Genomic DNA, 8,610 nt, shown 5'->3' on the forward strand with positions numbered 1-8,610 from the left:
AGTAAAATGTAGTGTATGATGCAGTGTGTGTGTGTGTGTTTGTGTATGTGTGTGTGTGTGTGTGGCGTGTGTGCGCACCTGTCTGCATGTGTCTGTGTGTGTGTCTGTGTGTGTATTTATTATTACAACACTCCTTTCCTCTGTTGCCTCTCCTCATCAAATGGCGTCTCGCATCTCTCTGTGAAGTACACGCTTCTCCTTCAATTACTTTGGCAACGTGTGCCGAGCTCACCTGGTCAATAACTCGTCCGTGTGGACCACGTGACGCCTCAGTGCAAACATGGCTGGACCAGGGCTCATACATGACGGTGACATTCAGCCGGTGACATTTGCCAGGCCTGTGATTACCAATGTTTGTTATTAGCAGGATATTATTGGCACGCTGTGCCACTGCGTGTCTGTAGTGTGACTGTGACTAAACAAGCACACTCTGCTTTAGAGAGAGAGAGAGAGAGAGAGAGAGACAGACACAGTTAAAGACAGAGAGAGAGGAACAGACAGAGAATGAGACTGTGCTCAGATGACTGTTTTTTAGTCAAGGTGTGTTAGAATCAATACTGTGAGGAAGAGACTATGAGTGGTTCGCACAGACGTTTCAGCCATCCAGCTATTCTTAATGCTCGCAGTGAGCATTGAGAATAGCTGGATGGCTGAAACGTCTGCAGTTGCTCCTTTTGCAAAGACTTTGTCTAGTCACCTTTTTCAGAGTGTGAACCACTCATAGTAATGAGACTGAGATAGAGAGGGAGGGAGAGAGACAGAGAGAGAGAGAAAGAGAGAGACATAGAAAGGTTGCTTGGGACATTCAGGGTGGAGGTTGCTTAGGACACTGAGTTCCTGGGATTAAAGTTGGGCTGAGGAATTGCTGACTGATGAATCCCCTGGGGGTCAGGAGAGCCAGTGTGTGTGTGTGTGTGTGTGTGTGTGTGTGTGTGTGTGTACACGTGTGGGTCTATCTGTGTTTTTTGCCCCTCAGTGTGGCATCTGTCTCTTAGAATCTCATGGTTTTCATTTCCCTCTTCCAAATCTCACTGACCTTATCTCTCGCATTCTCTCTCTCTCTCTCTCTCTCTCTCATTTTTTTGCACATGATAGAGTTTTGCATGAAAGACCAAATGTGACAAATTGACTTATAGACTGGGAAGGCAGGCTGGCAAATTAGATGACGTGAGTCAGTTGAAAGTGCCACCCAGTGTGTCTCAGTCAGACATGTTTTCTTTTCTGTCCCTCTCTTCTGACTTACTGAGTCCTGAGTCTGTCATTTGTAAAGAGAAAATGTCGACCAACATACTGTACCCTTTTCTTGTCTCTCTCTTTTACTCTCTCTCTCTCTCACACACTCACTCACACACACACACACACACACACTCACACACACACACACACACACACACACACACACACTCTCACACACACACACACACAGACACACACAGACACACACACACAGACACACACACAGACACACACACACACACACACACACAAACACACACACACACACACACAAACACACACACACACTCACACACACACACACACTCTCACACACACACACACACACAGACACACACACACACACACACAAACACACATCCAAATATACATTCATGCACAGACACATTTCATGTGCTGAACTCCATGACCAACAGAGCGTGCAAAATGCAGAATTTCGATGTGCTTTTTGTTTGCTCGTTACACATGCAAAGCACCTCACGGTCTTGGCAACTCACTCAATCACTTACTCTCTCATCCTAACTGTGGCATCCCCACGCACTTGTGGCGTCACTAAACGCTTCCCACAGTCTACCCATTTAGCCAAGAAATCAATATAGCAGCAGATTCGTTCACTTTAAATACATACATACATGGACCCGACTGGCGATGAGAGGCACAATACGGTTTATAGAGCGTACCACATCCTTTGTAAATGAGCTCATGTGTTTTGATGGATAGTTGAACAGACAGAGATACTTATTCTGTGTAGAATTTAAAATGTCCGTCCTTGGAAATATCCCCAAGGAGACCATCCACCAGCTGCTTAAGTGAGAGTCTCACATGAGTGTCCTCCACATATTTGGGCATGAATGTGACGGTGGGGACCAGTTAAGGGTTGGCTGGACTGTCTATGTACTGTTCCATGCTCGTGGTCCATCTGTGATTTAGTAATTAATGCAATTAAGTGGGTCTGATGTGTGGGCATGGCATGTACACTCACTCAAGATCATATGATTAGTAATTAGGGATTCTCCTCACGACTGAGGTAGGCTGGTATTAAAAGTGACATCGCATAGTTTACACGTTTAAAGGTATTCTGTGCGATCTTTTGTTTCTGTTCATCATCTAAACCACACCAAAACAAAAATTTGCCCTTGAGAAGATCTTAGATGCAAATGTTTCAAAAGTTGTATGTGCGTATGAAATGTAAATCAAAAAAGGAAATGTATGAAAAATAAAATGCATCTCAGAACAGAGAGGAATGTTCAGAAAGGAATAGTCAGATGTATCTTTTCTTCTGATAGGGGAAGACGTGGCCTACTGGTTAGGGCTTCAGGCTTGTAACCGAAGGGTTGCCGGTTCGATCCCCAACCCAGTAAGAAGTGGTTGAGCACTGCTCTCCCCTTCCCACATCCACGGCTGAAGTGCCCTTGAGCAAGGCACCTAACCTCACTGCTCCCCTCCCTGCCGCTGTAGCAGATTGTGCGCTGTGTGTGTTTCACTAATTCACAGATTGGAATAAATGCAGAGACCAAATGTAATCAAAATAGGGTCTTTAATATTGAGAGCTTGTGTAAAGATGTTCACATGTGTAATAAAGGTTTGCAGCTGTGCAAAAGGAGTTCTGTATGTGCAAAGACTAGGGCTGTCAATCGATTAAAAAAATGAATCTAATTAATTACATACTCTGTGATTAATTAATCTAAATTAATCGCATATATAATTTTTGCTGTGAAAGTATTTTAAATATTTAAATTCAAATGAATCATTGAATAATCAGCATTAGTGACATTAAAGTTCAAAAACTCTTTTATTATTATTTTCACTGTTCAAATAATTGGCATAATAATCTATGATATGACCTAATATGCTAATATGCTAATATGTCAACACTTATTTCTTTGCACTGATGTGCGACTATAGAGTTGATGAACTCCGTTGATATGCAAATTCCTTGCTGCAGACATTGCAGAGGACTTTATTTTCAACACTTTATTTTTTATCAACACCATCAGGCCATTTTTAAAAGTAAATGTTCCAAAAAATGATCCAGGCAGCACGTTTTCTTCTCTCCTTCATTTTACAGTCTAATTTTTACTGACTAGAACGGCTCGGGGTCAAAGGTCATACGGAATCGATTAATCTGCACACATTTTTTTAATCAGTTATTTTTTCTCAAATTAATTAATCGAAATTAATCAGTTATTTTGACAGCCCTAGCAAAGACATTTCATACCTGTAGAAATATTTTGTACATGTGTGAAAAAAATATGTACCTGTAGAAATATTATGTGTGAAAGAAATGTGTATTTGTAGAAATGTTTTGTACATATGTGGGGGGGAAATGTGGATCTGTACAAATATTTTGTACAAGTGTGGAAAGTGTGCACAAATACTTTGTACGTGTGTGAATGTCCTACGCGACGCTACGCTAAGCTTTCCTGCGCAACACTGAAAGTACGAGCTTGTGAAACTGATATACAATGCGTACAGACTTTTGACCCTAATTTTACTGCCTTTCTGAAGAGTCAATCAACACATTGCTTACTGCCAACCAATCAGCGTTCCCCACCAACCACACAGATTTTGCCGCTAAACCACAGATCTAGTTATTAAAACTGGTGGTAACAGCAAGGGCAGATAGATCGTAACATTACCCATAAGTATTTCTGGACTAAAATATTGCAAAGCGATTTAGTTACTTTATTTGTCATGCTTTTATCAGTTGTAACATAGTCAAAACGTTAAGAATATCATACCAGAATATGAAATAATAACTGTAGCTGCCATATTATCTATCCTACCTGACGTTTATCGTAGCTCATAGTGCTAGGGCTAATGTAACTCGTCAGTTTGTACGTTGCCCAGCGAATAAGTAAGCTTAATTCTTACATGTCTTAAGTTAAAAAATTGAAAGAAATAGGAAATAAAGAAAACGCTTGAACGGGTTTATCCATTTACATTCAGATCTTGCCATAGACTGTGCCTAAGCGCTTGCTTGCTTGCTTGGTAGTCTACCGTCCAGGGGGTCGTTTCGACGTTGCTCAACCACCGTGGTACGACGCAACTTTCGACGAAACAATGACATTGTTACACCTGTTTCTAGAAAGCATCGTACCTGTGTCGCAATTCGCTACCTCCGACGTTCGAACACCGTAGTTCCAACAACGTTGTTGATGATGCAGCGATACATATCATTGGTGGAAACAATGACAATGTGTAATACCCCACCCCCTAGAAATTTTCTGTCACGGCCTATGTCGACATTTTTCTAATTTAAACCGAGTGATTAATTGCCATCAGCAAAAACCTAAACCTATTGCAAACATATAAAACAGTTAACTTAAGCCGACCAATATGAGTCATTATTTGTGTTAAATATCTATGTTGGAAAAAATATATAGCCTGGACGAATGTCTGGGTATCGCAAACTTTATCACTTGTCTCTTGGCTTAACGGCAGCGCGTCGGTGCACTGTATCTTTTCTTTTCACCTCTGAGTAAAAGTAGGCCTACGAGACACAACAATAGGTTTTGACCATACATATTTATTTACTCTACATCGAGAGACCAATAAGACATCAGTCAAAAACAATTGAATCTACGGGTCACACTACTGTAGTTCACCTCCAGGTAGCGAGAAGCAAAAGGACAATCTCACATCATAAGAAAATCGAACTTACTCGAACACTGGGATAACAAGTCCCCTGCTTTAGCCACTACACCATTTATCACTGTGCTGATTTTAAGTGTCTGTGAAGATTATAATACTATCTTATCAAAAAGCAAGGCAATACTCGAATTAACATAAATAGCAAGAATGAGCCAAGTAGGGGAGTCAGTCTCTTAATCAAAATAAAGCTACAGGACAGATCAATCATTGAGTCACGAGATAAACATCCACTTTGTATTGTTTGGTTAGGAGGTTGTGATTTTTGGTTAGGCGCTCCCGACACCAACTGGAACTACCAAGGAACGAGGAAGTGTGACTGCCCAGGGGCAGTAGTTCAAACGACCAAACTTTGTGTCCTTGTTTGCGATTGAGAGTTCAAACTCCCTTTTCTAGAAACACCAAATCCAAGAACGATGGAGCGAACTACCAAGGTTGCGACGCAAGTTAGCAACGGTGCTTTCTATAAACGAGCCTCTGTTCAGTCGCTGCTGTGCTTCATAAACTGACGAGATAACCGTGCAATTAGCCCATTTCACAAGATGGGGCCACTGTGTAAATCAACTTCCTGTGGAACAGCACAGTCCCATAGACAGCAAAAGAAAAGTCCACAGGAAAGACAAAAGCAGGAAGACGTTTTACCCTGCCAATTAAGGCATCATTAACATCAATGAGGCCGGACACATGGACACTGTGAAATAGGCTTATTGTGGTTGAAATACTCCTGAAACACAAACAAAACAAAACAAAATATACCTATGTAAGAAAGTGGGATGTTGTAGTATTCCAAACAATTGTTCCAACCAACAACAGTCCTGGAAGGGCATTACTACGGTTAAATCTCACTATAATCTCCTAGCTGTGCGATGTCCCATTACATCTTATTCATTTGATTCGTCTTTTTGCTATCCACTATTTTGCTGTGGCGCGAACTAATCATAACGTCACTTGCAAGGGGTGATAAAATAAACGTGTTCTCATATCAAATAATAATAGCAGATAAACATAAATGTGTGTATTACTGTTTATAATCATGAATCGCACCACTGAATCACCCTTTCGGAAATGGAATGAATAATTCAACTATTTCGTCAACATTACTGCTAGCTAACCTATAACGTTACAGTCTAAAAAGTGGATAGGAATAGCTAACGTTAACATTACGGCTCTGCTTCAACCCTTTTTGCGATGACAGTATAAATTGAGCTACCACGTCACTCTTAATTAAGTTATAATCTTGCAACCTCAATCAAAGAGTATACCAGAGACTGTCTAATAACACATTATAGACATGAAGCCAATCTGTTTAGCGGCAAAATCTGGGTGGCCGGTGGGAAACGCTGATTGGTTGGCAGTAAGCAATGAGTTGATTGGCTCTTCAGAAAAGCAGTAAAATTAGGGTCAAAAGTCTGTACGCATTGTATATCAGTTTCACAAGCTCGTACTTTCAGTGTTGCGCAGGAAAGCATCGCGATAGGACATTCACACATGTACAAAGTATTTGTACAGGTACATATTTCTTCCACACGTGTACAAAATATTTTTACAGATCCGCATTTTCCCCCCACATAGGCTATGTACAAAACATTTCTACAGATACACATTTCTTTCACACAAGTACATAATATTTCTATAGTTACATATTTTTTTCACACATGTACAAAATATTTCTACAGGTACGAAATGTCTTTGCACATGCAGAACTCCTTTTGCACAGCTGCAAAACTTTATTACACATGCGAACATCTTTTCACAAGCTCTCAATATTAAAGACCCTATTTTGACTCCATACAAATTTCCCTCACAGGATTAAAAGAGTATATATACTCATACTCAGTGTCGCAAAAAGTGGGTATGCGCTAAATGCGGCACATAGGGGCAGCAACACCATGGGGGCGCCCCTATATATTTGGCATTTTCTATATGTAGCTACTGTTGTGCGTTTCTAAACATACAAACATTTGACATAGAAGAGGGAGTGGGGGCGCCGTGAGCACTGATTGAGCAGGTAGGCCTACGAGTAGTGAGTTGCTGTCTATGGAAAAAGATGGATATAGTCGGTGGCTAAAAATAGAAAAATACAGAGGGAAAAGGAGATGGCATGTCAAGGGATGCGACAACAGTTAAATAAGTGGATGGTGAAAGGCATCAGGTAGGATTTAAAGTGTGACGTCTGTGCTTGGAGGCTTGCAAATATTCATGTTAACAGACTAGCGTTAAGCATATGCCAATTGAAACATAGCTTATTCCATTCAGATAGGCTACCATGCTCATACTGCACTTTTAATGGCAAACAAAAATGTCACGCTAGCAACAACTCATTACATGTTTCCATATCCCAACAATGAAGGCTCCTTGTAATATTTTACTATTGTGTTGTCAATGTGGCGCAAACAAACAAGGCTAGAGTTGGATCAGCCTTATCCTTTGTGATAACAGCTGGCAAGGATGTTATGAGAACCGTTTAGACTCTCTTAAAGTGACATGTGTGACGGGTCACTCCATTCTACTGTTGCTTCTACACATCACCACGGACAACCACTTGGATCAGGTTTCTTTATTGCTGGAACAAAGTATGACAGTGTGGAATTGTGGGTTCAGCAAATAGATCTCGGGACAACAATCCAGTATCTCGTAATCTCCAGTCTGGGTAAAAACTATAGCCTACAAATACCTGAATATATTTGTGCTAGTTGCAAATGTAAATGATATATCTATGAAACAAAATAAAACTGTGTGTGATCATGATAGTAGCTAAGTTTTTAGAATATCTGATATAAGCCTTGAGTTACACAACATACATACAGTACATTTCAACATTACAATAGTGAAACTACTTGATCCATTTTACATTATATTGAAATAACAAATTAAGGAACATGTTTATCATTGCAAACGCAGCTTTTCGAGCACATGTGGCTAATCTCCAAACTACCACGCTGGTCTACAATATAGCTAAGCTAGCGCAAGCTGCTTATCCATATAAAGCTAATGTATAAGGCAGCTTGCAACATGAGAATAACATGACGATGAAACCATTTACACAACATAAGAATAGTTACCTGGAACAAAGTATGACAGTGTGGAATTGTGGGTTCAGCAAATAGATCTCGGGACAACAATCTAAATAACATGTAAAGCAAGTGACAATTAGCACGCTAGTTCACATGAAAATATGCTTCGTTGCAAGTCTCTTAAACACGACTTGACATGACTCAAAATAGTTAACTGAAATCATTATAAGTACATTACATGACAAAATACGAGACATATGTACTTAGAATTACAAGAAAACATTGTTTATCCCAGACCTCCCAAATTGCGTGACTTACCCAGTATCTCGTAATCTCCAGTCTGGGTAAATGCAACGCGAATCCCACTTTCACACTAAATCAACCTGCCTCTAGATGGCGTAATTGCATCAATTTTAATATAATTTAACTAGCAACTCTTTTTACTCCGTTACATACACCCCCCTTAAATTATGCTAAAATGAGGCAACGTGCATGAAAATCTGACAGACAGAAAGAAAAAAAAAAAAAGTGTATCTCGAGCACTGATGTACCAAAATCTCAAAATCATAAAGTCTTCTATAAGAAGTGCGTAAATACAGGGTGGTACCAAAACCCATACTTATCACAGAGAAACAGAGATGCCCTCTACATCTCACAGTGTTGTACATAACTTTGCCCTTATAGTATAGAGAATGTTCTGAAATAGATC

General features: G+C 40.1%; 1 long non-coding RNA gene across 1 annotated transcript; it reads right to left on the reverse strand.

Moving 5' to 3' along the window:
* Positions 1–7,410: 7,410 nt before the first annotated feature.
* LOC125311678 lies at positions 7,411–8,250 on the reverse strand. Its single transcript, XR_007196507.1, has 3 exons — positions 8,220–8,250; positions 7,950–8,010; positions 7,411–7,450 (listed from the first exon to the last, which is right to left on the reverse strand). It is a non-coding gene; the product is annotated as an uncharacterized LOC125311678 (long non-coding RNA).
* Between the last annotated feature and the right edge of the window lie 360 nt (positions 8,251–8,610).

Source organism: Alosa alosa, chromosome 18 (genome assembly GCF_017589495.1).
Source record: "Alosa alosa isolate M-15738 ecotype Scorff River chromosome 18, AALO_Geno_1.1, whole genome shotgun sequence".
Taxonomy (NCBI): domain Eukaryota; kingdom Metazoa; phylum Chordata; class Actinopteri; order Clupeiformes; family Clupeidae; genus Alosa; species Alosa alosa.